This window comes from Felis catus, chromosome D2, assembly GCF_018350175.1.
Source record: "Felis catus isolate Fca126 chromosome D2, F.catus_Fca126_mat1.0, whole genome shotgun sequence".
In the NCBI taxonomy this organism is placed as follows: Eukaryota; Metazoa; Chordata; class Mammalia; order Carnivora; family Felidae; genus Felis; species Felis catus.
The window spans coordinates 56288609-56307411 of NC_058378.1; the positions used below are offsets into that span (position 1 = coordinate 56288609).

General features: G+C 46.3%; 2 long non-coding RNA genes across 3 annotated transcripts; both read right to left on the reverse strand.

Moving 5' to 3' along the window:
- Window positions 1-1742: 1742 nt before the first annotated feature.
- Window positions 1743-18343, reverse strand: LOC123380864. 2 transcript variants are annotated; one of them, XR_006587197.1, is made up of 3 exons: window positions 16548-18343; window positions 16261-16382; window positions 1743-1828 (listed from the first exon to the last, which is right to left on the reverse strand). It is a non-coding gene; the product is annotated as an uncharacterized LOC123380864 (long non-coding RNA). The 2 variants fall into 2 exon arrangements; XR_006587198.1 differs by lacking the exon at window positions 1743-1828 and adding an exon at window positions 14357-14564.
- LOC109492617 lies at window positions 1880-13439 on the reverse strand. Its single transcript, XR_002146546.3, has 3 exons — window positions 10589-13439; window positions 10423-10485; window positions 1880-3518 (listed from the first exon to the last, which is right to left on the reverse strand). It is a non-coding gene; the product is annotated as an uncharacterized LOC109492617 (long non-coding RNA).
- Window positions 18344-18803: the final 460 nt, after the last annotated feature.

Below are 18803 nucleotides of genomic sequence, written 5' to 3' on the forward strand. Positions count from 1 at the left end.
TGTTACAGTTTTCAGAGTACAGGTTTTTCACCTCCTTGGTTAAATTTATTCCTAGGCATTTTATTCCTTTTGATTAAATTGTAAAAGAGACTGTTTTCTTAATTTCTCTTTCTGCTAGCTCATTGTTACTGTATAGAAGAAATGCAACAGATCTCTGTATATTGATTTTGTATCCTGCAAATTTACTGAATTCATTTATTAGTAGGTTTGTTGGTGAAGTCTTCAGAGTTTTCTCTATATAGTATCATGTCATCTGCAAATAATGACAGTTTTACTTCTTCCTTTGGATGCCTTTTATTTCTCTTTCCTGTCTGATTGCTAGGGGTAGGATTTCCAGTACTATGTTGAGTAATGGTAAATCTAATTTTTTAAAAAACATACCAAACATTAACATTATTGGGATTATGAGTGATGTTTAGCCTCTTCTTTTATACTCTTCTATATTTTCTACAAAAAAAAAAACCCACATTTTAGAAATAAAAGTATAATTACTAAATCTATAATTATTGCCTGAATAAAATTACCATTAAACTTAGTATTCCAAATTTAATTATTTTATGAGCAAACTAAATAACACATTTTACATTCCTGCATTGAAGAGCTGTTATAAATCTGCAAAGGATGCTTAAAATAAGTGATGGCTTGTATGAACTATCTAGAATAGGTAAACTCAGAGAGACAGAGAATAGATTAGAAGTTATCAGGGACCAGAGGGAGGAAAGAATGGGGAATTATTGCTTAATGGGCACAGAGTTTGTTTGTTTGAAAATAGTGAGAGGTGATATTGCACAACACTGCAAAAGAAATTAATGCCACTGAATTGTACACTTAAAAATGGTTAAAATGGATATATATACCACAATAAAAAATAGTCATGTGCTGGCTGTGTGTTACAGAACGCCCATCGGATCACTGGCTTGTCTCCAGCTGCCCAAGATGGATGCAACAAATTATGAAAACGGTAGTTACCACTAACAATGAGCAACAGCTGCCCAGAGGTAAATAAGCTGCTCATCATCACCTGCTGACAGGGATCGGGGATTTGAACCCAAGCAATCGGACCCCAGATGTCACACCTGTAACCATTTTACTGCACTCGACAATGGCAAAACCGTCTGCTGTAGATTTCATATGACATAGATCATCTGTAGGTAACCCTGCAAGGAAGGTACTGCTCTTCCTACTTACGGACAGAAATCGGAGAGGCTCACAGTGAACTGCTTGCCAGCTTATCCAGCTGGTGGGGGCAGGGTTCCATTCTTAGACCCAGGCTGGTGCCTGCAAAGGCCTGACAACGGTGTAAATGACTGATTGCAGATTGAAAACAACCGAAGCAGTATTTAAATTGACTTGGGGAGGTTTGGAGGATTTTCAGGCAGGGCAGGAAGAATTTTTAAAATCAACTATTAGGTTGTTTTGGGGCTTCTGCCAAGCCAGTTTGGGTCCTTGGAGGGTGTTTCATCTTCAATGAACATTCATCAATGAACATTTATCAACCTCAGCCAGGGCAGTAGTCCAGAACCTAAGGTTCTGGGCAGGTTTGTAGACACTTGCTCCCTGCAGGCTCCACCTGGCAGGACATGGATGGGGTGCCGCTGCGGGTTCCGGGGAGAGGGAGAGGCGGGTGAGGGCAGCGTGGATGCTCAAGGGTGGGGTGGGGCCATGTGGACCTGCTGTCGGGGGGGGGGTGCTGCTAAGTGGGGGGGGGGGGGGGGGGGCTCCCACCAAACAGAAACCACTCACTTTTGTTGGATCAATCAGGACAGTGCCTCCGGACAAATGGGGATGGACACAGCACAGAGGCCCTCTGGGAAGTTTCAGGCACCATCTGCAAGGAGATGAGGGCAAACTGTACCCAGGGAAGCACTGAACTGGTCCAGCTCTGTGACCAGTCCAGTATGTCCACCCACCCAGACCTCAGTTTCCCTCTATGAGAACAGATGCATGGCACAGTTCAATGCTTCTCCAGAGATAAACTGCAATCCCCAAGCTACAGCCCCATTTTACAGATAAGGAAACAGAGCCCCTAGAGGAGAAATAACTAACTCAGGGTCACAGAGCTGACTGGCTATCATAGATCAGCTTCCATTATGTTCACGTTTGCTGTCCAGCACCTAGCACAATAACTGGGACCTAGCAGATGCTCAAAAATGTTTATGAAATCAAAATGAACTGTAATGGGAGCAGAAAACCCAGGTCCTCGATCCTTGAGGAAAGACAGAATTTAGAAATCCAGTTATCGTAACAGTCCAGAGCCAGACCAGCTGGCGTCTAGATAAATGTGCCCAACCAGGGACCCCGGACTGCTGCCCAGGCAGATCCACTCCTTTCTGCTATGAAAATCAGTTGCTTACCCCTTTCCCCAGCTGCCCATTCCCAGGACTTAGGGTGAGGAAATCACCTGAGGGCTTTGCCTTAAAACCTTGGAGCTGGAAGGAAACTTCCACAGCCTCTAGTTACAGTTCTGTGTTATGTCTCCTTAAAAGATTTTCATCAAGTGGATTCAACAAATATTTGTTGTGCATCCACTATGAACAAGGCTCTTTATTGCTAAAACAAGAAGTGTGACCCTTGTTAAAATTAGAAGCAAGTTTGTAAGTCAGAAATTTTCTACAACCAGAGGTATTTAGTGAGCCAACATAATAAGCTTTCAATACAAATGGTATATACAGCAGCTATTATTTCAAAAAGCAAAGATCTAGGGTAAAAGAGGTCATTTTTTGGAGAAATTGCCTTCTGGGTGGAAAAAAATAATAATTTCCAGGCATAGAAAACTCATTAGTGGACTAGGGAAGTATCCCAAGGCTCTTTCCAACAGACACAGACAAGATCTGCTCTAGGACAACTAAAGAGAACTGAAGATTTGACATCTGGCAAAACAAACTTTAGACAAGCCCCTGAAAAGTCAAGAAAGAATTAGAGGGAATTCAAGATTTACTCAAGCCTGCAGAAAACCAAAGTTCAATTACATAATTGAAAATATTAAATTTTCTACAAATATTAAAACAGTGAAAGGTTAGAGAACAAGCTGCCTGGTTATATAAAAGTGTTTGCTTTAAAGTCTTGTGCTGAACTGATGTCCAACCTCAGAGTCAGAGTCTGAGTTCAACAGCCTCATGCGAACCGGGAGCCCAACAGCGTATTTGATGTGAACAGAGACTCGATTCACATTTGATGCAATTCAGTGCTTTGTGAGTAGAAATCCATTCACCTACCCTATGAACCAGCTAGTTCTCTCCTAGGTAGAACTATATGGATATGGCTAAAGATATAGATATGGATAGAGATAGAGACAAATTACTGTCTTAGCTCTGGCTGCTACAATAAAATACCACAGACTGGATAGACTGGGTGGTTTGAAAACAGACATTTATTTTTCATAGTTTTGGAGGCTTGGAAGTCCAAGATCAGGGTGCCAGCATGATCAGGTCCCTTTTCCTGGCTTGCAGAAAACTGCCTTCTTGCTGTATCCTCACACGGCAAAGAGGAAGGTCTGGAGTTTCTTCCTCTTCTTCTTTCTTTAAGGTTTACATATTTGTTTTTGAGAGAGAGAGAGAGAGAGAAATTTATTTTTGAGAGAGAGAGAGCACGTACACACACACATGCGCACGTGCACGCAAGCAAGGGAGGGGCAGAGAGAGAGGGAGACACAGAATCTGAAGCAGGCAGGCTCTGAGCTGTCAGCACAGAGCCCGATGTAGGGCTTGAACCCACGAACCAAACCGTGAGATCATGACCTGATCTCAGTCCAACACTTAACTGACTGAGCCACCCAGGCACCCCCCACCCCTTCCTCTTCTTATAGAGACACTAATCTCATCAGGAGGGTCCCACCCTCATGGCCTCACCTTAACCTAATCACCTCAGAAAGGCTCCACCTCCTAATACCATCACATTAGGAGTTAGGACTTCAAAAAATGAATTTGGGGCGATATAATACTCAATAGAAATGAGGGGGTTAGTCCACCAGAAGACATGTATAAAACTATTTAAAACAGCCTCATTCATAACAGCCCAAACTTGGAAAGGAGTCTGCTGTTCATCAATAGGGAAATGGATAAACAGATTGTGGTGTATCCATACAATGGAATAATGAGCAAGACATGAATAAATCACACAGGCATTATGCTGAGTGAAAGAAGCTTGACACTAGAGTGCATACCGTTTAATTCAATTTATATGAAATAAAACACAAGCAAAACTAATCTGCAGTAATAGAGATCAAAATAATGGTCGTCTTTGAGAGAGTAGTGACTGAAAGGGACACAAGGGAATTCTTCTGGGCTTCTAGAAATATTCTTTATTTTGATCTAGATGGTAGTAATGTGTGTGTGTGTGTGTGTGTGTGTGTGTGTGTGTGTGTGTGTGTGTGTGTAAAAATACACCTCGTTGTGCACTTAGGGGTGCCTGGGTGGCTCAGTCGGTTAAGTGTCTGACTTCAGCTCAGGTCATGATCTCACAGTTCATGGTTCAAGCCCCGTGCCGGGCTCTGTGCTGACAGCTCAGAGCCTGCAGCCTACTTCAGACTCTGTGTCTCCCTGTCTCTCTCTGCCCCTCCCCTGCTCATGCTCTGTCTCTCTCTGTCTCAAAAATAAATAAAAACATTTTAAAAATTAAAAAAAAAATACACCTTGTTGTGCACTTAAATTTAAGATATCATGTCAAGGTTATGCCCCGATTAAAAAAAGAAAAAACATTTCTATCAGGGAGGACAAATAGATGGTGGGTGGGCTACCATTATCCCCTCCCTTGTCCATTAATACTGATTGATCACCAGACTCCTTTCCACTGAGCTCAGCTTCAGAATCGTTCTCAACCCAACACTCCAGCCAAGTAGCTTTGAATTGAAAACTGTTAGCATCTCCTCATGTACACACACAAGTATCTTAATTAAGATATGCTATCATCTTCCACTTGTTGGTCATGCTTTGGGGAAGCCTGGCTTCTACTGACTGACTGCTGGCAACTTCCCTGAATTCCAGGTTCAGTTCCCAGAAGAAAATGGCTTCAGAAGAGCAGACTTGGAAGCTGGAGAACCAAAGCGTGAGATGTACAGGACCGTCCCGGGGCCAGGTGATTAAGTCAGCACCACACGTAACAATGGGGCCCAGCAAAGGCTAACATTTGACGGGGGCCCACTTTCTTTCTTTCTTTCTTTTTTAAATATTTATTTTTGAGAGAGAGAGAAACAGAATGTGAGTGCGGGGAGAGGCAGAGAAAGAGGGAAACACAGAATCTGAAGCAGGCTCCAGGCTCTGAGTTGTCAGCACAGAGCCCAATGCGGGGCTTGAACTCACGGACCACGAGATCATGACCTGAACCGAAGTCGGATGCTTGACCGACTGAGCCACCCAGGCGCCCCGATTGGGGCCCACTTTCCACCACATAGGACAAACTGGCTTTCTCTAGTAGCAGGGAACAGAGAGGGAAGAGGAAAGAAGAAAAGTCTGGACCGTAGGAAATGACACCCTCTTGATTTGCACAAGGTCCTCTGGCAGCTGAAAACATAGCCTCTGTGTCATGTCTTATCAGGAATGCTAACTTCCTGTGGGTTCACTCTTCACAGCTTACAAAATCCCCTACATCCTCTATCACACAACCATGTGATCTGGACAGAGTGGGAATACCCACTCCCATTTTAAGTAAGAAAATTGAGGTTCATCTCTGTTGTGTGACTCACCAACACCCCGTTAACCAAGTAAGAGATCCAGGATTCAAACCCTGGACTGCCTTACTCCTAAGCCCACACTCCTTCTTTGTCTTTTCCTTTCAGTTTTTATTTTTACATCAAAGCTATACATACACAAAAATAGCCAAATGATCCTGTAAGATCAGTTATGAAAATGGCAGTCAACCTCCACAACCACCACCATTTGCCTTCCCAAGAGCTACCAACTTGTACCTCCTACAACTGGCCATTTTGGAATTTCTCCCCATGACACATGAAAATAAATCCACCAAGTTAAGTCACTGTGGAGCTTCAGCATACTGAGAACGCAAAGAAGTTCCCACAAGCTCCCAGAAGGAATAAAAATAACATCACCTACAAAGAGCTAGGAATTAGTGTTCTCTTGGCAGCAACACTGGAGCACAGAAGGCACTGGAATTCTGAAGGAAAAGGACTCCCAACTCAGAATTCTATACACAGTCAAACTATCAATCAAATGTGAGAGTAAAGTAAAGACATTTTCATTTACTAAAAGTCTCAAAATACTGACTTCTCATGTACCTTTTTCTCAAGAAGCTCTCAGAGATGCCAACCCCTTTACGACCGAGCCACCATTGTGTTGCTGTTATACCTCTTCTCCTTCCTCTGTCTTTGCAGATCCTGCACCTTCAGTCAATTCAGTAGAATTTTAAGAGAGAGAAAATTGACCTATTCACTCCGTTATCATTACCCAGAAGTTCTCTGCTCTTTTTTTTATTCATTGTTTTTAAGGCAATGGACCCGTTCTTGAAACAAAATCTTATGCAAAAATCTCCATTGGCTCTCTGTTAAGAAAGTCGCTGCCGCTAATTACTGAAAAAAGGAATGGGCAAATTCGAACAACAACGCCATTTTGTACCTATAAATTAATTAATGGATCTAGGTATTGAGTATCAGCTGCTGTTAGCATCACGCCTTACATGAACACAGGCAAAATAACAACACAAGACTGTGTGCACCTTTTGATGAAAGAACACACCATCGCCTATCGATTTGAAAGAATCACAACCTGAATGGATCAAGCTTCTGTATCCAACTACCAATTTATTGTAAATACAGATGCTGAACTGCAGGCAGCACCGGTATGCAGTCAGCAACATGCAGACTGGGGAAGGTCTGCTGGTCCAACGCCCCTGGGATCTTCAATGAATAATTAAAAGAGCGGGCAAAAGGGATGGAGGGAGAATCCGTGGATGAAAAGAGACCTTAAAGACATATCAAATAAAAACGTGGGTAAGCACACACTCACGTTCATAGCAACATCATTCACCCTAGCCAAGAGCAAGGGTCCATCCACAGGTGAATGGATAAACAAAATGTGGTGCCCACATACCCTGGGATGTAATTCAACCTTAAAAAGTAAGGAGATCCTGTCACATGCTGCAGCAATGTGGATGAACCCGGAGGACACTAAGGCTAAGTGAAATAAGCCAGTCACAGAAAGACAAATACTGTGTGACTTCACTTATATGAGGTGCCTAGAGCGGTCAAATTCAGAGAGACAGAAAGTAGAATGGAAGTTATCAGGGGTGGGGGTCAACAGAATGGGGAGTTGTTCAATGGGTAAGAGTTTCAGTTTGGCAAAATGAGAAAGTTCTGGAGATAGATGGTGGTGAGGCATGCACAACCAGTAGGAACATACCTCACACCACTGAAGTATACACTCAAAATGGTTACAGTGCTGAATTTTATGCTGTGTATAAATTGATGTGTACAATGAAAAATTGTACTTTTTTTTTACTACAACTAAAAATTTGTTTAATTTTTTTAATGTTTATTTATTTTTGAGAGAGAGAGAGAAACAGAACCTGAGCAGGGAGGGAGAGAGAGAGACGGAGACACAGAATGCAAAGCAGGCTCCAGGTTCTGAGCTGTCAGCACCAAGCCCAACACAAGGCTCGAACCCATGAGCAGAGAGATCATGACCTGAACCAAAGTCAGACAGACGCTTGACCAACTAAGCCACCCAGACACCCCGAAAATTTTTGCTTAATTTTTAAAAGTGGGTAAGACTGAATGGTAGGGTTTAAAAAGGTGCTCTTGGGTGGTAAAGTTTACTCAGGAATGTGAGGAAGCGATTACCATAAAAGTTGGGATGGGGAGAAGAAGGGAGCTATGCCATTTCTTTTTTTTTTTTTTTTTTAATTTTTTTTTCAACGTTTATTTATTTTTGGGACAGAGAGAGACAGAGCATGAACGGGGGAGGGGCAGAGAGAGAGGGAGACACAGAATCGGAAACAGGCTCCAGGCTCTGAGCCATCAGCCCAGAGCCCGACGCGGGGCTCGAACTCACGGACCGCGAGATCGTGACCTGGCTGAAGTCGGACGCTTAACCGACTGCGTCACCCAGGCGCCCCGCTATGCCATTTCTTGACCGGAGTGCTGAATAACCCGAATGGTCACCTGATAGGAATTCATTATGCCATACATTCGTCTTCCGTGGCTTTCTGTATCTGTTTCAAGTATAATTTAATTTTTTGAATTGTTTTTTAATGTTTATTTTTGAGAGAGAGAGAGATAGAGCATGAACGGGGGAGGGTCAGAGAGAGAGAGACACACAGAATCTGAAGCAGGCTCCAGGCTCTGATCTGTCAGCAGAGAGCCCGACGCGGGGCTCGAACCCATGAACTGTGAGATCATGACCTGAGCCGAAGTCGGATGCTCAACTGACTAAGCCACCCAGGTGCCCCAAGTATAATTTAAAAGTAAGGGGGGAAAAGCCTGAGAAGAAAGAAAGCTGCTACAATCCTGTCAACCACCCTATTCCAGTAAAACAACCACCTTGTCTGAATTAACAGAGGAGAATCTGGGAACGAGGCAGCCTGAAGCTGAGCCTACTCGGCTCTTCCTTGGCTCTCCCTCCCCGAATACTTTTGCAAACCCCTGTCTGTACCAAGTCTCCTCCCTGCATTTGAACCTCCTGCGCGCAGCCCTCCTCGACGCCTAGGGACATTCTCACAGAGCTAAAACAGCTGAGCTCCACCGGGGGTCACAGGGAAACAGGACTCAGCAGCATGACAACAACCCAGGGTCTCACCCACATGAATGCAAAAAGTAAGACTCAGATGCCTTTGTTGTCAGCTGTCAAATTTCATTTTCTGGTTCCCAAAATCTCTAATGTGAATTCTGCTAAAAATCTTTGTGCCACCATAATGTGCTGTCACAGGGTCAGGATGGCATAGCTTTCTGTCAGCCCGCAGTGATGAGCGTCCCAGTATGGAGTCCCTGACGCTCACAAAAACACCCCCCCCGGCATGCACAGGAGGATGCTGTGGGACACTGGTTAAGAATGCAGCTCTTGTGCAGTCTGCCTGGGTTCAGATCTGGGCTCTGCCACCCGACCTCACACAACAGGCTCCTTATGATCTCTGGGCCTCTGGGTTCCCATAGGTAAAGTGGGGGGGGGGGGGGTAACAGTATTCCATTGGGTTGTTATAGGGCCTCAATAAGCTGAAATATGTCAGGTCTTGAAAAAAGGTCTCGCTCAGGGTAAGTAATCACTGCTTATCCTTATTTCCCTTACGGACACAGCCCCAGGCTCACAATGGCCAGAGACGAAAAACAAGGAGGAGGGGAATCCATCAATCTACCCATCTTTCCTGCGTCCTGGGGATGGGAGAGCTTGAGAAGTCTTGCAGCTTCCAGACCTATTCCTCCAACTGCCTGGGCGAGTTCATACCTCAAACTCAACACGACTGCAAACCCAGTTCATGAGCTCCCCTGCCGCCCTCCTCTCCCTATTCCTCTCTCAGCATTTCCCACTCCTGCCTGAGAGCTGGAGATGACCATGCCCATTTGACAGCTGAGGAAGCTGAGACCCAGAGGTAGAGAACTTGCTCTGTCACAGACTGAGTGCCGGTAGACTGGGAACCAAGGCCAGGTCATTGGCTCTCTTCTGGCTACACCAGCAGAAGGGATGGGTTTGATACCATGTTCATCAGCACTCTCCATTACAAGTATAAGGGGTGTGAGCCAGGCCAGCCCAAGCCTAAGAGGCGTGTATCTGCTCCATTCCCAGCTGCAGACCGGGCAAAGGGATGGCTGGGTCTCTCGCTCATCTTTGCTTCTCTCTGACACCATGCCTTCAGACCAGCTCCCTACTAGGCTGGAATCACAGCCACCAGCAGCCTTGGTCTCACATCCTAACAGGCAAGGGCCAGAAAGAGCAAGGGTCTCACTTTCCCCAGGTTGACTTGTATCAGCATACTTGGGCCCCATGCCCACTCCTTGGCATTGTAAGTCTGGATCCTGAGTGCCACCTTCAGGCTCTGTGGCTTGGCCGCTCCAACCTCTCTATCCTGAAATGAGGAGAATAACAGTAGCCGCTTCACTGGGCTGTGGTGAGGATCATTCATCTCATTCATCTGTCCAACCAACACTTAGCGCAAACCAACTACGCGGCAGGTGGCACGGTAGGTGCTGGAGCCACAGCAAAGGACAAGACCCAGTCCCTGCCCTCGTGGAGTTTACAGTCTAGCAGGAAAGACAGATGTTAACCGTATTGACGTGTGAATGAATACCTCTGTTACACTTCTGGTAAGTATTCTAAAGGAGAAGCACAGAGCATGATGGGAGAGAAAGGAAGGAACCTAGCTCAGGCTGAATGAGTAGCATTAAAAAGCCTGACTCAGGGCATGGAGTAAGCATTCAATCTACAGTAGCTATTATATAGGTTTTCTCCTGGCATCTTCCCAGTCATCTCTCAACCAACTTACCTTAAGAAGAGCTAGGTGACCTGGCGGCCCCGCCCTCCAACTCTGCAACCAATTACAAGGCTCCTAAGGGATGGAGAGAAAGTGTGACGCATGTGTTGGGAGAGCTCAAGTGCAGCAGGTCCCCGGGCAGCCTGTTCCTGGTGGATGGCACACACCCAACTCTCACCATCCCTGCCTAGCCAGAGCAGCAGCCCCTTCCTGGCTCCGGCTGAGGCTCCGGGGGCTTCTCAGGCTCCAGGGTCTCCCAGCTCCTTCCTCTGGCTCCGCGTCAAAGCCTAAATGAAGAAGTGCTGGAGAGAGATTTACTGCATAACAAGCCAATTTTCCATTCACCATTGCCAGGCTCTGCTGCTGTCCCCACAGCTCCTGGCCGTAGGGACGAGGGCCCTGCCCCTGTCTCTGCCCCAAGCCCCTGGGCTGTGTAATCATGTCCTGGTGACTGCCTCTGGAGGGACCATTTGCAAAATTCTCTTTGTGATCAAAGGATGTGTCTGTAAAACACACTCAGTCCCCACCAGGCCCCTATGGGGTTCCATTACCATCTCTCTTATACAGACACACTGGTTTTTGTTTTTGTTTTGTTTTGTTTTTCAGGGAAGGGCCAAGAGCCACTGAGTGTTAGATTAATTGCCACAAATGGTGACTCCATTCCTACATCCCATCACCATCACCACGACCCCAGCTCAAACCAGCAAGACCCTAATCAGGACTGTGGTGTCAGCCCATCTTGGGGTCTCCCGGCCCCCACTTCTCCCTTTACCACCGCAGAGACAGCCAAAGGGGCTGCCTGGCACACACATCACTTCTCCATTTTGCCACTTTCCATGGTTCTCTGGATCTGAACAATCTGAACCAGTCCACTTAATGTGGCCAACAAGGCCCCCCGTGATCTGGCCCCTCCTAACATTTCCAACTGTGTATTCTCAGGAAACCAAGCATCTCGTGCAGGGTTTTCCCAGAACATCATACACTTTCTTCATCCAAGAGTTTTCTAACACATGTCCTTCTCTTGTATTAATTTGTTCATTAAATAATGAATGCCCACTATGTGCCAGCCTCTGTGTTGGCTCTGGGATGCCAACAGTGAGTCACACAGACACAGTCCCTGCCCTTGGGGAGTCCATGGCCTCCTATGAGAGGCAGACATCAATGAAAAACAAAGAATCGCCAGATTTTATAATTACCAAAAGTAGTGAGAGCTGTAAAGGAACCGCGTAGGATTCTGGGAGCCCAAGAAGACTTCCAAGAGAGGTTGAGATGACGCCCAACCTGCCGTCAGATGAAGAGTAGTGCATCTGGGTGGGAGTCTGGGGGTGGGAGAATTCTGGACGAAGCCCTGAGGCCAGAGGGCATCTGCAAGCTCTGGGATCTGAAAGCCTGGGTGGCAGTGGGCAGAGAATATGGAGATGGGCTGGAGGAGGAAGTAAGAACAGCCAGCAGATCATGTTAGAAGACTGTCCTTGACCCAGAGGACCTGGAGGGGCGTTTGAGCTAATCAATGGACTCAAACAGAGCATGAGCCTCTGGACTGGGAGGAGGTAAAATGGTAACAGGGAAGTCTGGTGAGATATGATGGGGACTGGACTGACATCACCACAGTTGAAATGCTGGGCCAAAGAGGACTTTATTTTTTCTAACTTTGTACTATGTACACAGATTTTCTACTGTGTATGTGTAAGGGGGTCACCATCCCTAGCCCCCTGACGTTGTTCAAGGGTCAACTGTTCTCAGAGGTACCCCACAGTTGCAGATATAGTTCTTCTGCTCCCACTTTGTAGCAGCAACCCAACTTCCCTTTGGTTCAGAGACACAAGGGGCTCAACATGGCCGGATGGCAGTCTCAGTTCAATGGACTCATTGTGTTTCCCGATGGAAGCATACCTCCATCAGAACGAATGCCTTCAAACCAGCTAACCTCAAAGTTTCTGCAGGTAAGTTAGAGGAGTGACTTGCCTCAAGGTAACTTAACCAACTTAACTGACCTTAACCAAAGGTAAGGTAGAGGACTGAGAAGGTTGATTACTATGGGAGACAGTCACAGATCTAAAGCTTATAGTGCATCCTGTAAGACAGAACTCAACCTTCCAGGACAACTGGTACCATAACCAAGCCTTCAGGAGGCCATCCCATGTCCCATCAGGTCAACTGCTTCCGGGTTATAGGGCATGTGGTAAGACTAGTGAATTCCCACCAGCACAAATCTGTTGCTGCTCTTATACTGCTCTGAAATGAGATCCCCAATCAGAAGCAATATTTTGTATAATACCACGACAGTGAATGAGGTATTCTGTGAGCACACAGATGGTTGGGCTGGCAGAAGTATTTCAGGAAAGGGTGGCAAATCCTCATCCAGAATAAGTGTCTATTCCAATGGTGACCAAATCGATGCTCTCCATGATGGAAGGGGTCCAATGTAATCAATCTACCACCAGATGGCTGCCCGACTGCTCCCCCCACATTCAGGAATGGTAAGCTTCTAAAGTGTCTGGAGGGCATTTCTTTCCTTCTTTTCCTCACTCAAACAGTAATTTTCTGAGTCTCCCCCTGCACCGCAAGCCCACCGCTATGCTCATCCTATAAGTGGCACAGCAGGAGGGAGCTAGGCTCTTGGCCATGGTGTCAGGCTCAAGGTTTTTATACACAGAGACATGACAAACAAGATGGCTGTCACTGCCACCACTTCTCAAATAGAATGATGTGGCACAAAGAGCACTGGACAAGGAGTCAGAGCACCTGACTTCTAGTTCTAGACCAGCCATCAGCACTCCTGTGATGTAATGGAGGCACACTGCCTCTCTGGCCTTAGTTCCTCATTCCTAAAACAGAATGAAAGCCCCAGGATAGTAGGTACCTGTGGTACCAAGGGTGGTGTGGTCAGATTGGTTCCCTTTGGGTGCAGGCAACAAGGGAGTCAGTTGTTTATTGAGATTTTTTTTAATGTTTATTTATTTTTGAGAGACAGAGCACAAGCAGGGGAGGGGCAGAGAGAGAGGGAGACACAGAATCTGAAGCAGGCTCCAGGCTCTGAGCTGTCGGCACAGAGCCTGATGTGGGGCTCAAACCCATAAACCCTGACTGAGATCATGACCTGAGCCGAAGTTGGACACTTAACTGACTGAGCGACCCAGGCACCCCATGGGGATTTTTTTTTAATAATGAACTAGTAGTTGGTCTGCTTTTTATTATGACCATATACCTGCAATTCTAAAAAGTATCAGTGAAAGAATATTCCTCACCCAAAAAAAGCCTTTTGTTTGCCTAAGTCCTAAACAATTGCTACCATGACTATTAAAATTTAGTAATATATTTGTAAGCTATAAATAAGCACATTTTTACTACCTATCTTTTGATAAACGTGGCATTTTACATGGTTGTCAACTTGGAACAATCCCAAATATACAATTGGCCACAGACACACACAGATCCAGCTACCTGTGTTTATTTCTAGGGTAAGTTTATAATGGTTGTCAATCTTTCAAGCTCACTTCTGACTAAAATTAAAACAAATAAATTAAAGAAAGGGAGATTTAATTGAGGTCCTCACCCATCCAGCCTCTCATGTCTGATGCATTAACTGGGTGAAAGGTCACCTGCGCCATCTAATGGTAGAGGTGGTGATTACAGGCACATGTACTTACTACGAAAAAAGAACGTAAAATGAATTGCATGTTGCAATAATATTGAGGGAGTGGGGAACAAACAAGAAATTTAATTAGTCAACCCTAGGGCTAACTACATCACAGGTTTGCCTAGGTAACAATGGGCAAGTCTCTTCACTTCTCAGGGCCTCCGTTTCCTTATTCTTTTTTTTTTTTTAATTTTTTTAATGTTTATTTTTGAGAGAGAGAGAGAGAGAGAGCAGGGAGGGGTGGAAAGAGACAGAGTCACAGAATCTGAAGCAGGCTCCAGGCTCTGAGCTGTCAGCACAGAACCTGACGCGGGGCTTGAACTCACGAGCGGTGAGATCATGACCTGAGCTGAAGCCAGGCACTCAACTAACTGAGCCACCCAGGTGCCCCTCCTCATTCTTAAAACAGATTAATGATACCTACATCACGGACTGTAATGATCAAATGTGATACGGCATATAAAATTCCTGAGAGGCAGTGGGTGCTCAGATGTTGGCTTCCTTCCTTTCAGAGCTAATCAAAAGGGGAGAAAAACTAGAGTCAGTAATCTCCCTAGGCACTGTCAGAAGGTCTGGATTTACTTCCCTTTTCCTACATCATTGCTAAGCTGCGGGTGCTGGGGCTGGGTATTAGCCCCCTGACTTCGAAGAAGCAGCCCCAGCGGCAGCCCTCCTGGGCATCCCACTTGGCACTCTGTGCCCACCCCAGCACCGGCTCACTCCACCCTCTGCCAGGTAAGGCTGAATCTGCCTCTGCCTCTGCCTAGGTGTCACCGCCCGTATACCTGCTCCTCCCCTTCCTGCAGGTTGCTGACCCCCTGCCCCTCCAGCCCCATATTCCACACCCACGACTGGTCACAAACTCTCCACCCACTGCCATCTCTACATCAGTGGTTCTCGGTGTGGCCTCTGGACCAACAATATTAGCACCACCTGGCACCCTGTTAGAACTGCAACTTCCTGGGCAATTGACTCAAACTCCAGGGGGTAGAGGGGCACCTGGGCGGCTCAGTCAGTTAAGTGTTCGACTTCAGCTCAGGTCATGATCTCACTACTCCTGAGTTCGAGCCCCATGTGGGGCTCTGTGCTGACCGCTCAGAGCCTGGAGCCTGCGTTGGATTCTGTATCTCCCTCTCTCTCTGCCCCTCCCCCCACTCATTCTCTCTCTCTCTCTCTCTCACTCTCTCACTCTCTCAAAAATAAACATTAAAAAAAATTTTTTTATTTGAACAGTTCACCCAAAGTACCACCTAAAAGTTATTTCGGGGAAACAATGCCTTTTTTTTTTAACTTTTTTTTTTTTAACGTTTATTTATTTTTGGGACAGAGAGAGACAGAGCATGAACGGGGGAGGGGCAGAGAGAGAGGGAGACACAGAATCAGAAACAGGCTCCAGGCTCTGAGCCATCAGCCCAGAGCCTGACGCGGGGCTCGAACTCACGGACCGCGAGATCGTGACCTGGCTGAAGTCGGACGCTTAACCGACTGCGCCACCCAGGCGCCCCTCGGGGAAACAATGCCTTAAGTGTAGTCTGGCTCTCTCAGAATACACTCCACCCACCCTGTCCACCCCCCCAGAGCTTCCATGTCCCCTTTGCCTCTCATCTAAGTTCCACACTTTTGTCAGTAATACTTTCCTGGACCATTCAGCAACCCCCTTCATCAGCCCCACCCTGAGAACTCCCCATGAAACATCACTAGTTCGGGAAATATATATGGAATGACTCAACTCTGGGCCCCCAAGATGTCCACCCCTGCTCCACAGCATCCAGGCTCCCCAACATTACATACTCTGCCTAAGCATGACCTCCAGGAAGTGTCCCTAGGCCTCCCCTTCCCCCATCTTTCCACCTTCTCTCTGCATCTTTCCACCTTCTCCCTATCCTCTCGGCCAACTTTCCACCCTTACCAAGACCAAGAGCCAAACACTTAAATAATTAGTATCTAGTTAAAAATCAATTTCCTTCATGCCCCTCAAAATACACACACACATTCTATTGAAGCATAACATACATAGAGGAAAGTACAAATATGGTTAAGTGTACAGCTCAGTGAATCTTTGCAAACGAACACGCCCGCATAACCAGCATCTCAGAACTTCCTCACACCCCCTTCCGGTCTGTTAGCACCCCATGGCCACCCTCAGCCCAGAGTAACCATTCTCCTATTTTCTAATAGCATGCATTCATTTTGCCCATCTTTATACTTACATAAATTAAATCATACAGCATGTTCTCAGCCATATTGTTACGTGTAATTGCAAATCCTCCGTCCTCATTGCTGTGTAGTATTCCACCATATGAATATTCCACGTGTTAGTTTCTCATTCTTGCTGTAACAAATTGCCACAAATTTAGAGGCCTAAAACAGCACAAATCCATGATCTTACAGTTCTGGAGGTCAGAGGTCAGAAATGGGTCTCCTGGGCCAAAATCCAGGTGTCAGCAGGACTGCCTTCCTTCCCAAAGGCTCTAGGTAAGAAAGAGTGTTTCCTCACCTTCTCGGCTTCCAGCAGCCGCCCGCATTCCTGGACTCATGGCTCCTTCCGTCTCCAAAGCCAGTATAGACTGGTGGAGTCTTTCTCATACCACCGTCTCTGGCCCTTCTGTCCCCCTCTTCCTCATTTAAGGAAATTTGTGATACATTTGGCCCACCCTGATAATCCAGGATAATCTCTTTAACGTCAGCTGGTTCACCTGTTAATCCCATTTGCTGCCTAATCCCCCTTTGCTATGTAATGCAACACATTCACAGGATGTGAACATGTGGGAGGCAGAACCCACCACACGGGTATCCATTCGAGTATTCGCGGGCATCTGGAGAGCTCCAGGCCAAGCCTGTTGGTGAGCATATTTCTGTTGGGTATAAACATATCAGCGGAACGGCCTGGGTATAGGCTAGACCTTCCGCTAGTTAGTTGATCCTGCCAGTTTTCTCCAAAGTGATTGAACCAACGTAACACTCCTGCCAGCCACGTGTGAATGCCAGTTGTGCTCAATGGTGCAACACTTGGCATTTTCCATGGCTCTTGCTGACACCGGGGACTCCCTTGCCACTCTGCCTTTCTCCGTGTCTGCGGGTCCAGCAACGTTTCACCCTGACCATCCGTTCATTTCCATTTCTGTTCCCAGGATGCAAAACCTTGTTGCAGAAAATGGCCATTTTCAGAGCATTTTCTGACCCAAACCTCAAATGTGCGTGGGTATTTTGGGGCACTTGTGGCCATTCAGCTAAACCCCGCTACTTACAGAATCTTAGGATGACAACAACTGCAGGGGCCACATATGTTCCATTTTCCCACTCAGAGCAATTATGTCACATGACCGTGGTCTCTCAAGTCGCCATGCCTTAGGCTGGTTCCTGCACCAAAATCCCTTTCCACAGGCTACTTCTCACCATCCCTCATGACACGTGCCCTCCAGACAAGCTTCCCCAAATCTCCCAGTCGGATTCTATGCCGCTCCCCTCTGTTTCCACAGCATTCAGCTACCTACCTACCACCTACCACATCATATTAGAACCCACCATCTCTCCCACTGCACTGTGCCCCTGGGGCCGAGCCAAGACGACTGGACACAGCTCTTGCCCTGTGTCTATCCCTCAAGGTCAGAAACTCAAACTCACTTGTGTTCATTAGTGATAGGCACCACCACTACCAGCACATTTTTATCCAGGAAGGAACAGAACAGCTTCTCCAATGGATAATCATTCCATTATTGGACAGATACATTTACTAAGTACATTTACGAAGAGCTTCCTATGTTCCAGGTACTGTTCTGGTATTGCAGAAACACAAAATAAGGAACAGCTCCTGCCTTCAAGAACTCTGGTTTCCACAAGCCAGATTCACTCTTTCCTGCCATTGGTCTCAGAAACAGTAACAAGGGTCCTCTCTCCTCCACATGGGAACACTCAGATATTTCAAGTCAGCCAGGCAGTGAAAGGAGGCTTACTTAGTCAATACCCCAACTGCAAACTAGGCAACGGAATTAGTGATAAAAGGAATTTCCAGTGATAGAAATGAGATGGTAGCCTGGGGCAGGCACATGGGGATTGACTGTACAGTGGCATGAGAGAACTCTCTGGAATGATGGAAATATCGTACATCTTAATTGGGGTGGTGGTTACAGGGATGTATACATCTTATCCAACTGTATGCTTAGAGTTGCTTTAAAAGGAAAGATGAAGGTGCCTGGGTGGCTCAGATGGTTGAGTGCCCAACTCTTGATTTCAGCTCAGGTCGTGATCCCAGGGTCCTGAGACCGAGCTCCCCATGGGGCTCTTTGCTGAGCATGGAGCCTGCTTGAGATTCTCTCTCTCTCTCTCTCTCTCTCCCTCTGCCCCTCTCCCCGACTCATACTCTCTAAAAAATTAAATAATTTGTAAAAATAAAATAAAAGGAAAGATGAATTCAATTCTATACACTGGCACTCACTGCCACTCACTGGATGTATCACCTCAGGCCGAAGTCACTATTTTTCCAAATCTCCATTTCTATCTGTAAAACATCATTTGCGAGCTAGTTTGATGACTTTCAGGCTCCTTATTTATATAAATTCTTACTGTAAATCAGAGACAAAGGAGCTAGCTCCCTGGCTCAAGTGGGCATGGGGAATCTGGTGGTATGCTTCCAACCCCTTCCCCTCCTCACAATGGCCCTGAGAGGGCGCCATTGTCCCTAAGTCCCAAATAGCTCTGCCAGGCGCCGATTCTGTCTCTGCAAAGGATTTGCCTGAGACTAAATATATCCCCT